General features: G+C 35.7%; 1 protein-coding gene across 2 annotated transcripts in view; it reads right to left on the bottom strand.

The window, feature by feature from the left end:
- The window catches only part of LOC150095301 (putative ATP-dependent RNA helicase DHX34), a 152,755-nt gene extending 145,750 nt beyond the window's left edge, over window positions 1-7,005 (bottom strand). For both annotated transcript variants that reach the window (XR_016550042.1, XM_090409988.1), the window contains exon 1: window positions 6,914-7,005. The gene's annotated coding sequence lies outside the window, so the exon portion shown is untranslated. The remainder of the gene's footprint in view (window positions 1-6,913) is intronic.
- Between the last annotated feature and the right edge of the window lie 11,612 nt (window positions 7,006-18,617).

Here is an 18,617-nt window from a genome sequence, read left to right as displayed (position 1 = left end):
TTAAAACTTTTTTTTGTAAGTATTTTAAACTAATGCTAAATCTAAAAATTCCACTATATAATTTTTTTTTTTTTTTTTTTTTTTTTTATAGATATGCAACTCCAATGAAGGGAAGGGGGAAAGATTCCCCAGCTTGTGATTTTTAAGTGCCCAAGAACCCTTTTTTTTTTTTTCACTTCGTAGCCCTTTATCCCAGGCCCAGCATTAGCTGCCAAAGCCTCTGTAGATATGTACACTTTATTTGTTTGTTAAGTTATTAATATTATTACCCCAAGACCTCATGGAGTCAAAGACTCATCTGGGAGGTCCTTTTATCACACACACATCTCATCTACCATATCTTAAACACACTCAAACTCCTTGCAGACACCACAATCTCAGGTAAGGCATTCCAATCATTCACAACTCTGCACAAAAAAACCTGCCTCTCACTCTTTCTTCATACAGTTTCCAGGAATGACCTCTGGTTCTCCCACTATTCTCTGTAGAACTTCTCCACCACTGATCCTATAACAACCCCTTACCAATTTGTAGGTCTCTATCATATCTCCCTCTTCCTCCTGTCCACCAAACTCTGCAAATTACATCTTCTCAATCTTTCCTCATACTCGACATTCCAGAGCTCAGAAACTACCTTAGTCAGTTGCCTTTGGACCCTTTCCAACATCTCTTCATTCTTCTGAAAACCCGGTGACTAAATCTGGGCACAATAGTCCATGTGTGGCCTAATCAAAGCCTTATACAACGGAACAAGAGTCTTCCTACTTCTACACGTCAGTGTCCTCCGCATCATTCCCAGAAGCCTTTGTGTTGTCTTCACAATTTTGGCGACGTGTCCCCTAAATTTTAGATCCTTATCCACTATCACCCCCAGATCTCTTATTTCCTCTACCTCCAACAATATATTCTCACCAAGCATAAATTTTGCATCCCATCTTTGTTTTCCAAATTTTAAAACCTTACATTTTGCAACATTGAACTCGCATCCCCATTTCCGTGCCCAATCACTCAATTTATTCAAGTCTTCTTGTAAGGCCACAACATCTTCACTACTCTTTATGGTACGTCCCAACTTTGCATCATCTGCAAACAACTGAATATCTCCATCCAAATCTTCGCTGATATCATTAATATACAAATTAAACAGTAATGGCCCTAAAACAGACTCCTGAGGCACTCCACTAGTGAGTTTCCTTTTCCTGGATATCGCACCCCCCATACACAACTTGTTGATGCCTATCAGATAGCCAGTCTCCAATCCAATGCACTAATCTAATATCCAACCCCATCTGCTCTAGTCTGACTGTCAACTTATCATGAGGTACTCTATCAAAAGCTTTTGCGAAATCCATGTATATTACTGTGTATCCTTCTCCTCTGTCCAAGGAAGCAGTCACTTTATTGTAATAAGTAAGTAGATTACTAAAACATGACCTCCCTTTAGCAAATCCATGCTGTCCATCAAAGATTATACCACTGCTGTCAACCCAACTCTGGATCCTAGTTCTCACAAGCTTCTCCAACAACTTAACTACAACACCTGACACACAGATAGGCCTATAGTTTGATGCTTGAGTTCGATCACCTCCTTTATGAAGTGGCACAATCTTGCCCTCCTTCCACTCCTTAGAAATTTGACCAAGTGCAAGACTTGTATTAAAAAAATATGTCAAGGCAGGTGTCAACTCCCTCGCACATTCCTTCAGAATACGCGATGATATATTATCAAATCCCACAGCCTTATTTACATCTAGTTTATTCACCTCCCCAAACACCTCTTGCTCACTTACAGTCTCACTTACACTCCTCCCCATCATCAACTGCTCTCAATCTCTCCAAGAAGTCACATTCACAAGATTGAAAGATCTTTATGAACTGCACATTAAGTATCTCCATCACACATTCTGCAACAGCTGTTTTTATACCATTTTCTCCAATGTCATCCTTCCATAATCATTCTTTCTTTTGCTGGCTACATATCGAAAGAACTCCCTAGGATTCTTTTTGGCTTCATTAGCTAACTGCTGTTAATACCTCTCTTTAGCTACTCTCACCAATCAAGTCACCCTCCTTGCCTGGTTTTTGTAGACCTCATGAAATTGTTATTTCCACTTCTCTTATGCTGCTTCCATAATGCCCTTTTTCTCTGTATCACATGCTTAATCTCTTTATTCATCCATCTCACACCTACCTTATTTAACCTTCTCACCCTTGGAATATTTAGACATTGCATCTACTAGATAGTTTTTGAAAATCCCCCCAAGCTGCATTGATCTCTTTTCTAGCTAACTCCTCATTCACGCTACACCCGCAAGCTGTCTCCTGAGCTCTTCATAATCACCCCCCCCCCATTGTAGTTCCACATATACCCTTTTCTCACAGGAATCCTCGCACTGCTGGCAACCACCCAGGTAATCACCTCATGGTCACTCTCACCAATTGGTGGATGATTTGACACCTCATTTATAATTACATCCTCTGATGAGATGACCAAATCCAAGACCCTTAATCCTCGTGTGCCCTCTGTTACATACTGTCTGAGGTAGTTATCCCTCAAAAACTCAAGAAACTCATTTTCTTTACTTCAAGTTGCTATCTCATCATTCCAGTCTATATTGCCATAATTAAAATCACCCATAATGATCACCTTTTCTTATTTGCTTGGCAAATTAGACTATACATTTCACCAACAACACCATCCACATTAATAACAACATCCCACCAAGTATTTCATCTATAACAACATCCCACCAAGTATTTCATTCCATTCATCTCTATCTCACACCATACTGCCTCAAAACCACTGGCACTATTTCCGTTTTGCATCTCTACTTTGTATGGACATAACTCTTTCTCCATCATCAATAGCACTCCCCCTCCCTTTTTACCCCTTCTATCCTCACGAAACATATTATAACACTTTATCATGAATTAGTTGGTAACGATACTAACATTTTAATTACTGTTATTTAATTGCCCTTTTGTATCTGTTGCAACTTTCAGATAGGTTGTAGTAATTTCATAATGAATGGACATGTGATTTGAATGTGTGAACATACAAACCTGTTTACATAAAAACTACTGGAAGAAATTCAGTTCCATGTTTACAATTGCACTGAGGTATTTTTGAATAATTTCTTTAATTTATTATTACTTTACATTTAAAAGTCAGAGGCTGTAAAACAGGCATAGACTGCTTTTGTATGTATGTGTATGGTCCTTTTGTAAGTGCCCGGCAGTAATACAGCATAATTTCCTGTAAGAACTGCATGTTTGCATTACTCTAGGTGTGAAATAGGAGACCAAGATTAATTTAATTTCCTATCCAAACTGAGAATATGCCATAAGACCATTGCCTCACTCTTAGTTTTTTTGGCAACTGTTCCCATCATCACAGTATTGAACTGATGATGACTCTTCTACTTCTGGTTGTATAAGAATTCATTATCATCATCAAATGAATGCATGTATGAAGTTATTAACATACCTCAACCAATTAAGCACATTAATGATCTCGTAGATCTGCATGATTATATGATGCATTCTTTATGAAGGGTGAAAGATTTGTGGAAGAAAAGCAAGACTGACATGAGTGTGCTGGAAGTGAACACCAGAAGTGTGGGATGAGCGAAAAGCATGATAGCACTTTTGAGTGGTGAATGTTATTAACAAAAGGTGCAGATGTGCGTTAGAGAATGGAGATCAAAGAACAGAATGGAATCAAACACGGAAAATGGAAATCATATGAATAATAATGTCCTTCCATATGTTTTACAGTGTTAATGGAAGACATTATGGAAGATCAGAAAAGAATGAGGAGGAAATAAATATAGAGAAGTTTTTGACATTGATTAGTTCAACTGTACCAAAAGTTGCAAAGCACATCCTTTTGAACATGTATAGTGATATGCATTATGGGAAGGGCTGCTATCCAGGTTTTGGCTTGTATTGAAGGCCGGCCTCGTTGGCTAAATGATTAGCATATTTGCTCTCCAGCCAAGACGTTGCACATCTGAATCCCACTAAGGGCATAATTATTTGTGATTATTCTACTAACCATTTACCATATGTACTGCTGTAACCTGTGTTCTGGTGGAGTATGACCTTTGATGTCTTTGCACCATTAAAATCAAATAAAAATAAAATAAAAATTTAAAATCAAAACACCTTTATTGAGGTCTCATCAGTGGGAACCAGGCTCAGAAGAGATACCAAGGTTGAAGTAATTTAGAAGTCATATTTCCTAAATACAAGTAGTGAAAAGGTGCATCACCTTATTATTAAAATATTCTGGTTTCGAGATAGTTGTAGAATTTTTTTTTCACTTGATTATAATTGAAATTAAATTACTTCAACCTTGGTATCTCTTCTGAGTCTAGTTCCCACTGAGGAGACCTCAATAAAGGTCGAAGCCAGTCTGGGTAGTGGCACTTCTCATAATGCATAGCATTATATATATCTGAAAGAATGTGTAATATATTATGGGATACTAAAACAATTAATGCGAAGTCATTAGCTTCTATATACAAGTGGCCTAATCATGATGATACTTTGTATATAAACTTTGTTTGCTTACATTTAAATAAAGGATTGTAATTTCTTGTCAAATACGATTTAAATTATAACCAAGTGAAAAAAACCTTTTACAAGTAAGAGCAGGAAGGCATAGATATGAAAGGAAGTGGATTCAAGGCTATCTGGTACCAGATGGTTTGTTGCTGATATAGGATAGGCCAGGAGAAATAATGAAAGATGACATGCATTGGCAAATTAGTACAATGAGTACATGTAAAGTAATTGTTATGGAGAACTCTAATGGGGGGGGGGAGTTGAAGGTGCTAGATATAAGGGAATTGGAATGCAATACATACAGTGGCGCACTCAGGACTTAATCTTGGAGGGGGCCGAGCGCTCAGGATTTAACCTTTGGGGGGGGCCGAGTTGAGTAGACGTTTGCGAATACACACTACACATCGCATATGACCTATAACTGAGCATCTGCAGTGATCGCTAATTCATAAGTAGCACACAACATAAATAAAAAAATGAATTTTAATTAGGAAAAGATTTCTGGAAAATTTTCTAGTGTTTTTTCCTTTTCTTTGGGGGATGCCCGGGCCCCTTGGCCCCCCCCTCTGGGTGCGCCACTGAATACATAAAATGTAAAATGATGTTTATTTGTAAAATTTTCACCTAAGTTTCACAAGCACTTTCAGTTAAGGCAATTAAACAATATTGAAAACCAATAACAGAAACTACTAAAAAACACCACCTTAGTAGGTAGTGTAATATAACAAAAGCAGTCAATATTTTCTTAACTATAAAAAAAAATGTAATTATATATAATTAAAAACTAGAAAAGATTAGCTGATCTTTTTCTAACTTTTAATATATTAATATTTATTTATGTATTTTACAAAGAAAAAAAGTTCATATTAATATTACTTTATTCCCAGGTTGTGATTCCTCACTGGAATCACAACTTTCACAGGATGTCAAACACTACAAACCACAAAAGAAATTGTATTATATGGGCACACTGAACACATTCTGCACTGAACTCAACACGATCATCTTGAATAAACATCCTTGGGGGAATTGCCTCCCGCAGAGATGTGGATGTTAGATGTAGATAATTTTTGTCTATATCTAACAATAAAAAAAAATAATAATAAAAAGAAACACCTAAATGTAATTTTTGTATACAAGTTACTAGGCATAGATGATTTTTGTTCTCTGCTATGAGAATACCCTTCTTATTTATAAGGGCTTTTTTTTTTAACTGAAGGCGAGTTATCCAGCCTCATATGGAAGAAGCTGGGTTTTCATCTGCAACATAGGTAAAATAGCCAGAAGAATACATATACAATTAACAGACATAGCCTTAGTTTCAGCCATAAGTCAAAACAACTCAATCCTGCTTAATGAATGGTTGAAGTAAAGTGCTATATTATGTTTGGGCACCAGAGCATAGAAATTACCATCTAACCATCACCCCATTCAAAGTATTAAATGTGAGGTTTATAACCTTTTATGGGTAGAATTAACATTAGAATAATAATAAATATGAGCCTACAGTTAAGTAAAAGAGTTCTTCATTTGTCTTTAATGTAAAAGAACTCTGAATGTCAGAAAACTTTAAATTTTGCTGTATGGTGCATTTGAAGTAATAACAAATGGCTAATGATGTTTACTTAAATGCAATTTCAACAGTAATAAATATTCAAAAATGAATGATGAAACTTAACTAGTTTCAATAGGGGTGTAGGTAAAACTCAAGTTTTTCAGTCTATATATGCAATTATAACAGACTATACACTGGCTTCATTGTTTTAGGTACTTTGGCCGAAATTCCAGCCAAATAAGATAAAATATATCTAAGAAACTGCAGATGCATCGACGACTGAATTATTTAAACATGTCACTAGGAAAGAGTTCAAATGTGAAGTCAAATGCCTTCTAGACTATTAGCAACACTGAAATACTGAATGCTGATAGCTTTTGCCTTTTGATCAAATATAATTATCCTGTTGATAACTGGAATAACTTTTTCTAGTTTCAATACAGTTCCAAACTGTATGTACGACTAAAGTCTCACATATGGCTAGGGCTAAGAGCAGTAACATTGGCTTCTCTCTTCTCAAATGCCTTCCAATTGGTGTAACTTCCACAACAAGCCATGTAGTTGTACATATAACTTAAAAGCGGGTTGTATGTTTATTTGGAATTGCAGCAAAAGCAACTATGTGTATGAAGCGAGTATATTATGCCTGTTAAAAAGGCAGAATGTGAGAGGGAAGATTGGGATAAATGGTAAAATATAGCAGCTTAATTACAAGTGGATAAACTCAACACCTCAAATGCGAATTTATTTATAGATATATAATTAAAAATATATCGATATCGAAAATACCGTTGGTGAGAATAGTATGAAGGAAACCTTCCAAACCCTGCCATGAATACTTTGAAACTGTCACATAATAGTTATAACTTAACAAAAAAAAAAAAAAACACTCACATGCCTACTCGCAAACGTAAACAAATCATCTAGAAATAAGTGACCTCTAGCTGTAAGTCAAGACAACATTACGAAGGAGTATGCTTAGAGCATCTATTTAACGTGTTTTTTGTGAATAAGGATTTTATGTATGTATAAATACGACTGCGTTAAAAAATAGTAATGAAAGAGGAAAAAAAAAACTCGAAGATCACTATATATCCGTGGAAAGTTTTCTTCTCTTGGTTATGTGTATTATACCCAGTAGTGCACTCAGGATTTAACTTTTGGGGGGGCCGAGTTGAGTAGACGATTTGAGAATACACACTACGCATCGCATACGACCTATGACTGAGTATTTGCAATGATCGCTAATTCATAAGTAGTATAGAAATAGAAGACACGACACTACAACATAAATAAAAAAAAAAGAATTTTAATTAGGGAAAGATTTTTGGAAAATTTTTTAGTGTTTTTTTCTTTTTCTTTGGAGAGGATCAGGCCCCATGCCCCCTTCCTCCGGGAGCGCCACTGATTATACCTGACAAGAACTTACTGTATATTCAGAAATAAAGAGCCAAAAGGCTTCACTTCGGCAATGCAAAATTATTCAAATTAAGTGGATATTGAATCCAACATTATTTCAAAGCCGAATAGAGAAACTATAAGAGTTTCGTGCCGAATATAGAAACTATAAAAGTTTCGGCGGATCAAAGCATAAGCAAATCTTTCATGACAGGGGAAAACCTGGGTATTTACATCTGGGTCTACCTATCCACTGATGAGACCTCAACAAAGGTCGAAACCGGTCTGGGTAGTGACCCCCCCATAATGTATAGCATCTTACATGTCCACAAGGAGATGTGCTTTACATTATGGGAAATACTAAGGAAAGTGATCAGAGCTTACTCCACCTTTACCACGAATTGCCCCTGTCGCGAAAAGTCTGCTTATGCTTGGATCCGCCGAAACTTTTATAGTTTCTATATTCGGCACGAAACTCTTGTAGTTTCTCTATTCGGCTTTGAATAACGTTGGATTGAATATCCACTTAATTTGAATAATTACTATATATTCTTTTTTTAATCCTTTACACACGCGTTAAGTATAAGGGTGGAGTAACTTCACACTAGTCTGCTGTATATCGAATCTGCTGACGACACATCAATTGCCTTAACATCCTATAATGCAAAAATACACATACAAAAATACAAAATAGAGGCACATCTCAGTTTCTCCAATAATGATTCTAAAATGCAGACTAACGAATAATGTAATGTTAAGTTTTAGAGTTGATGTTGAGAACTTTCAGACAATGAGTCGTTAGATTCCTAGGAGGTGTCCTGTAACAACAACAATAATAATCCTCTAACGCCTTTTATTCTCCTATGGGGAGTAGGCGAGGTTGTTTCAGCCCTAACTTTTGAAAACTGAGGGGGAAATTCAATCTCCAGCAGTAATCAATCAGTGATACCTGGCCTACGGCATTATTATTATTATTATTATTATTATTATTATTATTATTATTATTATTATTATTATTATTATTATTATTATTATTAACGTTGTCTTGCTTCTCCTGCTACTTACGCAAGCTGGGGATAATTCCATGAATCTGGATCTGCATGTGAAATCAACACAAGAAAGACCAATATATATTCGATGTTTAATTCCAACCATCGACTAAACGAAATTTCCTTAGCCTTTTTAATCCCGCAATTCGACCATAAACAACCGTAAATCATAAAACACTACAAAAGTCAAGATTGAAGTGTCTTGGCAGGAAGAACGTGATTTTGCTATTTGATTATAGGCAAGGCCGCGCCCTAGGAATTTTGTCGCCTTGTGCAGTAGCATATTTTGCCATCCCTTTCCCCTTTATTTTTCGTATTATGCTAATTTTATCACCCCGTGCAAATGTACGTCTTGCAGCGTCGGTAGAGCCGACCCTGATTATAGGAAAGATCTAAGCAGAGATAGTTGTAGAAAGTTTTACTGCTTGGTTACTAAGTATATTATAAAATTATATTATTGTTTTAATGCCTTATACAAGCATAAGCAAACAAAGTTTGTGTAATGTATCTTCACGAGTAGTCTACTTGTATAGAGACTGTATATATTACAAGTCTCTATATAAAATAATCACCCAACGCCTTTTATCCCCTATAGAGAGTAGGCAATGCCGCTTTAGCCCTATCTAACTTTTGAAAAATGAGGGTGAAGTTCAATCACTATCAGTAGCCAATCAGAGATAGCTGGCCCAAGAATATCACTAATTATACGCAGAACAGATGAAGAGATTCTGCTGACAAGCGTCACCACCATCTCGTGATCCCTAATAACACTATGTTTTGCTAATCCTAACACTGTTTTGGCTTCTAACGTCGATTTTCTGGATTTTACGGAACAAAACTCCGAGGTTCCGCGCTTGCCGCTTCCAGAGATCAACTAACTCCGGAAACGGTCGAAAAAAGGTTACGAAAAGCTTTTCTATTAAGCGACTATAATAGAACTTGCGATGCTCTTCCTTCAGACGGTCTAGCACCGTGGATGGCGCACGCCACTTCCACTGAGCTACACAGCAAAACCATTATGGAAAACGTTACTACCAGGCTGTTGTAACACCACTTTTATCCAGAAGAGATCCAGATCAAGAGTAATGAGTTAGAATGATCCTCTCAGATCACTTGTCAGGGTTACAGTGATAAGCTGACTTAAGTTCTGGAGGCCATGTCTATACTTATACAGCGAATCCAATCTAAAATTTGCAGACAAGACCTGCGAAGACCAGCAAAACCTACTATTAAGCCAAATCATCTTCCACAAGTAGATGCTAGAGCTGCTTATCTCTTAGGGAAAGTACAAACCAAAGGGCCCTAATCAAAAGCAGGTGATAGGAGCATTACTACAGGTAAGCAATCAATGTGACACAGACTAGTCTCAGGAAGATACCAAGGTTATTAAATCACTGCATAGGTGATTTAAAATATTATATCACTATATATTATTTAGTATTTGTATAGTAGTAGTAGTAGTAGAAGTAGCAGTAGTAGTATTACATGACACCTCTACATAGATCAGTAAAATAATATATCACCATATTTAAGGGCAAACTCTGTTTGCTTACGCTTGTTAATGCATTAAAACAAGAATATAATTGCTTGTTAAGCATACTCTATTTGATAACCCAGCAGTAAAACTATTATTAAATATAGTTATATATATTTTATGTATATAAAAATATACGATTTCCACATTGATTTAACCTTAGTAACTTTCCTGGTCTGGCTTCCACTGATGAGCACTCAGTAAAGTTCAAGACAGCTCTCATTAGTGATGATTAAGGAGTGCAGACCTTAGAATATATAGTTAAAGAGTTCTTTCACGATGAGTACTTGTACTTCTTGAATGTGTCACGATATAATAATAATAATAATAATAATAATAATAATAATAATAATAATAATAATAATAATAATAATAATATAACACAGACACGAGTAGGTAGAAATACTGCTCATTGTTATAAAACGTTGCTTCTTTTCCAGCGCGCCATTGAAATGCACCCGGTTTCTGCAGTCGGAAAGAGAAACCGGCTCTCCTATATATATATATATATATACAGTATATATATATAGCCAGCAACCCACAGAACTGTTGCTTCCAACCCATTAGAACCCACGTAGGCATGAATGTTTGTTATGTCCTATTCCAATATGGACTGGGTCACCATGGGAGCAGTAGATCCAAAACCTCCCACAATGGGAGAGGCCTTCACCCGGTAGTGGGTAGAAAACATAGGCTAAAATTTATTTTATTTTTATAATTTTTTATATTTATAATAAACTCTCTCTCTCTAAATAATTTCTATATATATATATATATATATATATATACACGTACATCACATTCGCGTTAATAGCCAGGGTGTACGTTCAAAATACGTACACCTTTTGAGCCCTTTGAAAAGATGTGCAAAATGCGCAGCGTATCAAATTCTTAGCGTATTAGTATTAATATTAAACCACTCAGAACACGAGGCAGAGTGAGCTCAGACAATGGCACCTAGTGGCTGCGATTGGTTATCATTTCAATCAATCCAATTGAATGTTGTCATCTGTCATAAGATGCTTATATATATATATATATATATATATATATATATATATATATATATATATATATATATATATATACGTTTACGGATAAAATTTGCGCTGAGAAGTGCTAACACCACTTCCACTGAGCCACACAGGCTCTCTCTCTCTCTGTGTGTGTGTGTGTATATGTGTGTGTGTGTGTGTGTGTGTGTGTGTGTGTGTGTGTGTGTGTGTGTGTGTGTGTGTGTGTGTGTGTGTGTGTGTGTGTGTGTGTGTGTGTGTGTGTGTGTGTGTGTGTGTGTGTGTGTGTGTGTGTGTGTGTGTGTGTGTGTGTGTGTGTGTGTGTGTGTGTGTGTGTGTGTCAATTCACATTTCAGACACGTGAAACAGATGAAACTCAAAAAACAAAAAAACAGCAACGTATAACAAATGACAATGTTCAATTGAACTGATTGATACAATAGCCAATCACAGCCACTAGGTGCTGTCGTCTGAGAGCTCGCCTTCTGAACGGTTTAAAACTACTACTAGAACACTGAGAATTTGATCTGCTGTGCAATCTGCACATCTTCTCAAAGGATTGAAAGGTGTATGTATTTTGAACGCACACTCGGGCTATTAACGCGAATGGGATGCAATATTTACTCGTCAAAAAGTGTCCTCTTCATGAAGCATTAGTATATTGCGTTTACTTTAGGAATCACGCGAAGTGTGTATGCAATTGGGTGATAAAGACTTACTCAATTGTTTCCAGAATAAATGCAAAAAATATGATATCCTACTTTTATCAATAAAAGTAGGATATCATATCCTACTTATACATAACATTAAGAATACATAACTCATGTGCACTAATCAATTTATGTCTATCTGACTGCTTCCTTTAGTTTATTTGCATATTACGTTTCATCTTTTAACTCATTGTTTGTCCAGTTAAATGCAAACCTGCCTAGTGCTATATCAGTGGTTCTTAACCTTTTCGAAGTCACGGAACACTTTGGATTACAAGAAAAATTTAGGGAACACCAAAAGCATTAGGGTAATAAAATTAACAATAAAATATGCATGGACTTGTTTTTTTATAAAAATGGAACTTATTTTGATGCGATACTTGAGCTTGTCGGCTTTTGCAGATTTCAGCAATATCAGGTCTAATATGATATAGCTACCCTCATCTCTTTGTCTATATCAGTAAGTCTTTCAAGATTTTTAGTTTTTATGTTGGTTAATATTGAGAAACCGAAATCACTCAAATATGAGTTGAAAACTATAACAATATTTTCAGTGCCCTTGTGGAGAGAACTGGGTATTCGGCTTGGACAAAAATCTAAAATTCCTCAAGAGTTATTTCAGAGAATTTCATTTTTAGAGTACGATTCTTTGACAAGATAACTAATTGTTCTTCTTCTTGTAACGAAAATTCACAACTCGATATATTAACTGTGCCAATGGATTTCGTATCCAGTCATAATTGTGTGTATTCAAGGAAGGAAAGTAATTTGAAATCTTTTCTTCCAATATTGTTAAATGTTCTGTTATAACGGAAATAATTCCCTCGACATTTGTATTATGGAGCGAAGGAAACATATCCACTGTATTTTTTTCTGATATGTGGTTTTTCCAAAGAGATACTTTTTTTTTTTTCTGAAAAGCTGACAATTTGTCAGTGAATGTCAAAATATTTTCATTTTCCCCTTGGATACTTGTATTAACGCTATTTAAGTAATTAAAAATATCGGCTAAATATGCCATTTTAGCACACCAAAAATCATTTTGAAGACATTTAACAAAAGCATCTGTATCTTCATTTTGAAAAAAGGCCAATAATTCATTCTTAAGTTCTAATATTCGGTGTAGCACTTTACCCCTGGATAACCATTTCAGTGTGCAAAAGCAAAGATTTGTACTTGGCTTCCATAGATATGCAAAGTTGTTTTTAAAAGGCGTGCTTTTAAAGGTCTTGACGATGTAATTTACCATATTTACAGTTTGGTCAGTACAGGTTTTAATATTGCCAGTAATGTTTTCGAAACTAGGAATAGTCTCTGCAAAAACAGTGCGTAGATATAATATTTGGGTTTATTTTCTTTGCAAGGGTAACAAATCCTTTAATAGAGCCTACCATTGACCTCTAAACGATATTCTATTGGTTTAGAAGTCAAGGCATAGCAGTCTTCAGTTGTTAGGATCAGAGTAGTCAATTACACTCAGAACTGTGTCATGTGACATCATTCACCGGTGGAACACTTGTAGCCAGTTTGTGGAACACCGGCTAAGAACCACTGTGCTAGATGTTCGAATTAAATCTAAGTGTATGTTAATAAAATGATTCAAAGCGATCGGATTAATATTTATAGTTCTTATAACAAAAGCGTGTTGCACAAATGTTCTCTCTCTCTCTCTCTCTCTCACACACACACACACACACACACACACACACACACACACACACACACACACACACACACACACACACACACATACTATTTTATTTTATTATTTAATTTTTAATTAGAGTGTATCAGGTTCATCGCATTTTCATTAGGACCTCAGTTGAACGGATTTCTGCGGCATGATAGACGAAAGTCGGTGTTCCCAATTTTAATTCGTAATATATCCATGTATTATGATTGCGTTACAGTCGTCTATATTGCTAACTTGTGTGATTAAACCTAAGGATCTTAGATAGGAAAATTCCTTCTCGCCTACAACAAAAATTAACTCACTTTGGAACAGTGATTAGAACCAGTCACATGCATTAAATGAAGTGTGAAAATAATAGGACTTTGAACGGAAATTAAACATTCCTGATTGGGATAAGGTTCATGCTAAAGGAGAGATTGTGGGAAGGGAAAAGTTTGGTGAGAGGAGTTTGTGAAAAGGACAGATTTTTGTATTTTGGTGGGCGTTTCCCTGGTTGTATATTGGAGAATAGGCATTGTTTTTGTACTCCTTTACTTCAAATTTCTGCTGTTTGATCTGGACATCCATTTTTGTGCTGCCTTTTTTCTGTATCAGAAAACTAGTTACAGCAGGATATTGTGGGAAGGGAGTGGATGAGAAAAATTTATTGGTCTAGTTGTCTAATATTGTTTCCCTAGTTGTGCAAGGAGCGAGAATCATTCTCTCCCCGCTTGTTTCGTGTGGATGTAGTTGTGCTCTTGGTAGTGGTTTATTTTTACATGTATCGTTTGTATGGGGGAGTTAACGGTTTCGTTTCGCGAATATTGTTTCATAATGTATTAGTATGTGGGCAATAAATTTATATCCACATTCGGCTGTAGTCATGAAAAGGTTTTATATACAGATAAAATTGTAGTTCGTCTTTAGCTTTTGGACGCCAGTGTAATATTTTATTTTATTTTTACCCGATTTTTAAATAAGACTATAGAAAGGCTTTGTGATAGAAAATATCTGGGATTAAAAGAAAAAAGACATCGTGATTAAAAAAAAAATTCTGCGAAGTACTGATAAAATGTTCGTGCGATAAAAAAAAGAAAAATATATATCTTTGATAAATTGCTGATAATATGTCCATGCGATAAGGCAATCTGTGTGACAATAGTGAGAATTCTTTAGTCAAGGATCTGCTTATTTTAGGACAATTCTTACCAAAGTAAAGGGAATAGACTAACACTGCTTTACAGTGTAAGTCGTACATGTTTAAAGGCCTCTTATTATATTTTATGTTTCTTTTCAGAACATGTATTATTCATCATATTCTGTTGATCATTGAGCATGTTTGGATATCATAGAAAATACGGTTTTTATTATATCATGCCTTCACTCTTATCTTCTTTACTAATCATTTAAAAAAAAAAAAAAAACATGAAAAAATCGACGTGGATACGACTCTGATCTTTCACCCGAAAAGGATATCAAGTGGTAATCACTTCTCCCTAATCTCTTACAGTACTATAAAGTACTGAAGATTACAACCGCAAATTTAGACGAATCACCTTCCAATAATTTGTATAACTGATGATTTCGAGTAGAAAGCGGATACGCATTCAAATTCAAAAGAGCGATAGGAACAAGCCGTTGACAGACAACCTGGTGCTGATAATAATATATAAATCACTATAAACGCCTCTGTAGTGCAGTTGACAGAACAATCGAACAATATGCCATCAAACTGGAAAATACGAGTTCAGTTCTCGTCTTGAAGAGAGAAATTTATACGTTCTTCATTTGAAAGGGATTAGCAGATCTTATACTAGAATAGTATGGTCCCTAAAGGAAACTCGGGATTTTAATCCTGTATACACACAAATCTGCCAAAGAATATATACTCAATTATCAGACAAACATACCATCAAAGGTCGGTAATTGACGTAGTATGGACACTGAATTATGTAATGTGCAGATGGACGAGATGTGTGGTGTAGAATGTACTCACTTAGTGAGTCCTTGAATTGCGTGAAAGTGCCATGGTAGTAATACTATTATATTATGTGAATATATTATATTATATTCAGGAGCGGCTCGTGCATAGGCACTGCAGAACTGCAGCACCCCCAATTTTTCTTGATATATAAATATATTTATTGATTTATTTATATTGGCTTGTAATATTTAATTTTATCATCAACAATCCTATACAATTCTCTTATTTTGTATAAAAAATAATAAAAATCCATCTTGTAGCACTTAGGAGGGCGAAGGACGCCAGCGGCACTGTGTTTATCACAGTGTCATATTGTTACGCGCGCCAGCATATGCACGTCATAGTGAGATGCGAGTTACTAGCGTAATGCGGCACTGTTCGTCGCGCAGTTCCACTGTTCTTTATGTGCAGTTTGCGCCAGTAGTAGAGTGTTAGTAATGCTTATCTTGTTTACTCCGTCTGTTTAAATATTTGGACATTACAATTAAAGACATAACATTGGTTATAGTTTTTATTTTAGAACATTAATGGAGTTATGATAATGAATTTTATTTTTAAATAATTTTGAATTACACTAAACTGTATAATTTTATCGATAATAAACAATAATTTTTCATGTTGAATTTTAATTTTTTTTCTTTTTACCATAATTTTGATATTTTATCCAAACACGTATACACTGTACTTACAGCGTGTATGTATATTTCGAAATTTGCAGCACCCCCGCGATTTCGAGCCACGAGCCACCACTGATCATATTATATTATGAGTCTTACGTGAAGCGGCAAAGGAATTGTCAGTTCCTTTGACCATATTGTTTATTTTAAGTTTCAGCTCTGGGTTAGTCCCGAGGGGGTGGAAAGAAGGGAAGATAGTTCCATTGCATAAAGGAGGTTCCAAGACTGCTGTTGCAAATTACCGACCGATCAGCGTATCAGGAATCGTTGTCAAGATTTTGGGGATATTAGTCAAGAGCAAAATACAGGAATGGACAGATGAAAATGGGATACTGTATGGAAGACAGCATGGTTTTGTAAATGGTAGAGCACGCCTCAGTAACTTGTTCACGTTTTATAATACAGTAACTGCTAAACTGGATAAGGGTAATGGATTTACAGTAATACTGCTGGACTTTGCTAAGGCCTTTAACAGGATACCATATGGAATTCTAATCAGTGAACTTCAGCACATGGGAATGGATATAGGGTTGGTGAGACGGATAGGAGGGTGGTTGATGGATAGATATCAGAGAGTAGTTTATTTAGGAGTGGAGTCCAAAAGAAGGCTTGTTACTAGTGGTGTGCCGCAGGTTTCAGTTCTTGGACCACTGCTGTTTAATCTGTTCATTAATGATATAGGAAAGGATCTGAGAGGAACTGTTCATTTATTTGCTGATGATGCAAAGTTGGGTAGAGCAATAATGAATGCACATGATGTCAAAATTTTGTAGGATGATTTGGATAGATTGGCAGTCTGGGCTAATGAGAATGGATGCCAGTTTAATGTAGCAAAGTGTAAGGTTATGCATTTTGGGGTGAAAAAATTAACAGCAGTATATCACGTTGTTGGAACTGTACTCCGGGAGGTTGACGAAGCCAGAGATTTGGGTGTGTTGGTGGATAGGGAGTTGAAGTTTAGGGGGCACATAGCAAAAGTGGCTAAATCAGCTTATCAGATCACTTGGTTACTGAAGAATACTTTGACGAGCAGAGATAAGCAAGTTATTGTTCCTCTTTATCGAGGAGATCTGTGGGTTACAGAAATTGGTTGATTGGTGGAAAAGGGGCGATATGATTGAGACATTCAAATTACTGAAGGGTTTTTACAAGATTAATTCAGAAGACATTTTTCAGAACAGGTCTGGTGGTGGGAGAACTAGGGGCCATCCATGGAAACTGAGAAAGAGTGTAGTTAGCAAAGGTGTTAGAACTAGGTTTTTTACTTGGAGAGTGGTGAATGAGTGGAATAAGCTGTCAGAGTTTGTTGTGGATGCCATGACTGTAAAAGAGTTCAAAGCAAAATATGATAGGTACTGTGCGAATGCCGAATAGTTGTTCTTGATATGAGATATTTAGGGCCTCCCTCGATGAGTCTAGGGACTCATTTGAGTTACCTGTAATAATAATAATAATAATAATATGATAAAACATTGTAATGGTAATTCACTAACGCTTTTTCTTCAAAGTGAGGTTGTTTAGCTTTAACTAAATAATTTTTGGAAGACTGACAGGCAGCCTTTGACTGTTAGAACTAGGTTTTTTACTTGGAGAGTGGTGAATGAGTGGAATAAGCTGTCAGAGTTTGTTGTGGATGCCATGACTGTAAAAGAGTTCAAAGCAAAATATGATAGGTACTGTGCGAATGCCGAATAGTTGTTCTTGATATGAGATATTTAGGGCCTCCCTCGATGAGTCTAGGGACTCATTTGAGTTACCTGTAATAATAATAATAATAATAATATGATAAAACATTGTAATGGTAATTCACTAACGCTTTTTCTTCAAAGTGAGGTTGTTTAGCTTTAACTAAATAATTTTTGGAAGACTGACAGGCAGCCATCCTTTACCCTATGCAATTTAAAGCCTCTCATCCCATATTCTTTCTCATTCTTTATGAATATTAGTAATCATTCTGGTTCCATAATGATAAACAGCCAAAAAAAAAAAAAGATTGTTATAGGCTCTATTCTACTCATTGAGTAGAGGAACTGTTTCCTAGACCTTATTTGGTGGGTTTTCTAGTTAATCTTTGGCACAGTCAAGAGGGGTTATTCCTCTGGGAAACTCAGAAAAATCGATTACAGGACACACTATTTCAGAGATTTATATTAGCGTTCAACCATCGATTAAGTTACCAGTTAAGAGTGAAAATCGACTGTCCATTGATTAAAAATAAAAAAAAAATAAAAAATAAATAATAAAAAAAAAGGCTCAAGGAGCTCCGTCTTCTTCCTTCCTGTGGAAATAAAAAAAAGGCATCTGATGAATTATTATTTTTTCAAAATTTTTTATATCTGAGAGATCATGTATCTAGTGTTACTTTACTTAAAAACGATTCATAAAATCGTTTTTAAGTAAAGGTAAGTCATGAAAGTGACAAAAGACATTTTCCTTGAGGAAGCTCGGGTTTTTAA

This window comes from Typopeltis vanoorti, chromosome 20 (genome assembly GCF_054136105.1).
Source record: "Typopeltis vanoorti isolate ZY-2024b chromosome 20, IOZ_Tvanoo_1.0, whole genome shotgun sequence".
In the NCBI taxonomy this organism is placed as follows: Eukaryota; Metazoa; Arthropoda; class Arachnida; order Uropygi; family Thelyphonidae; genus Typopeltis; species Typopeltis vanoorti.
Note: the sequence above shows the minus strand (reverse complement) of the source record. Positions and strands in the feature narration are given on the sequence as shown.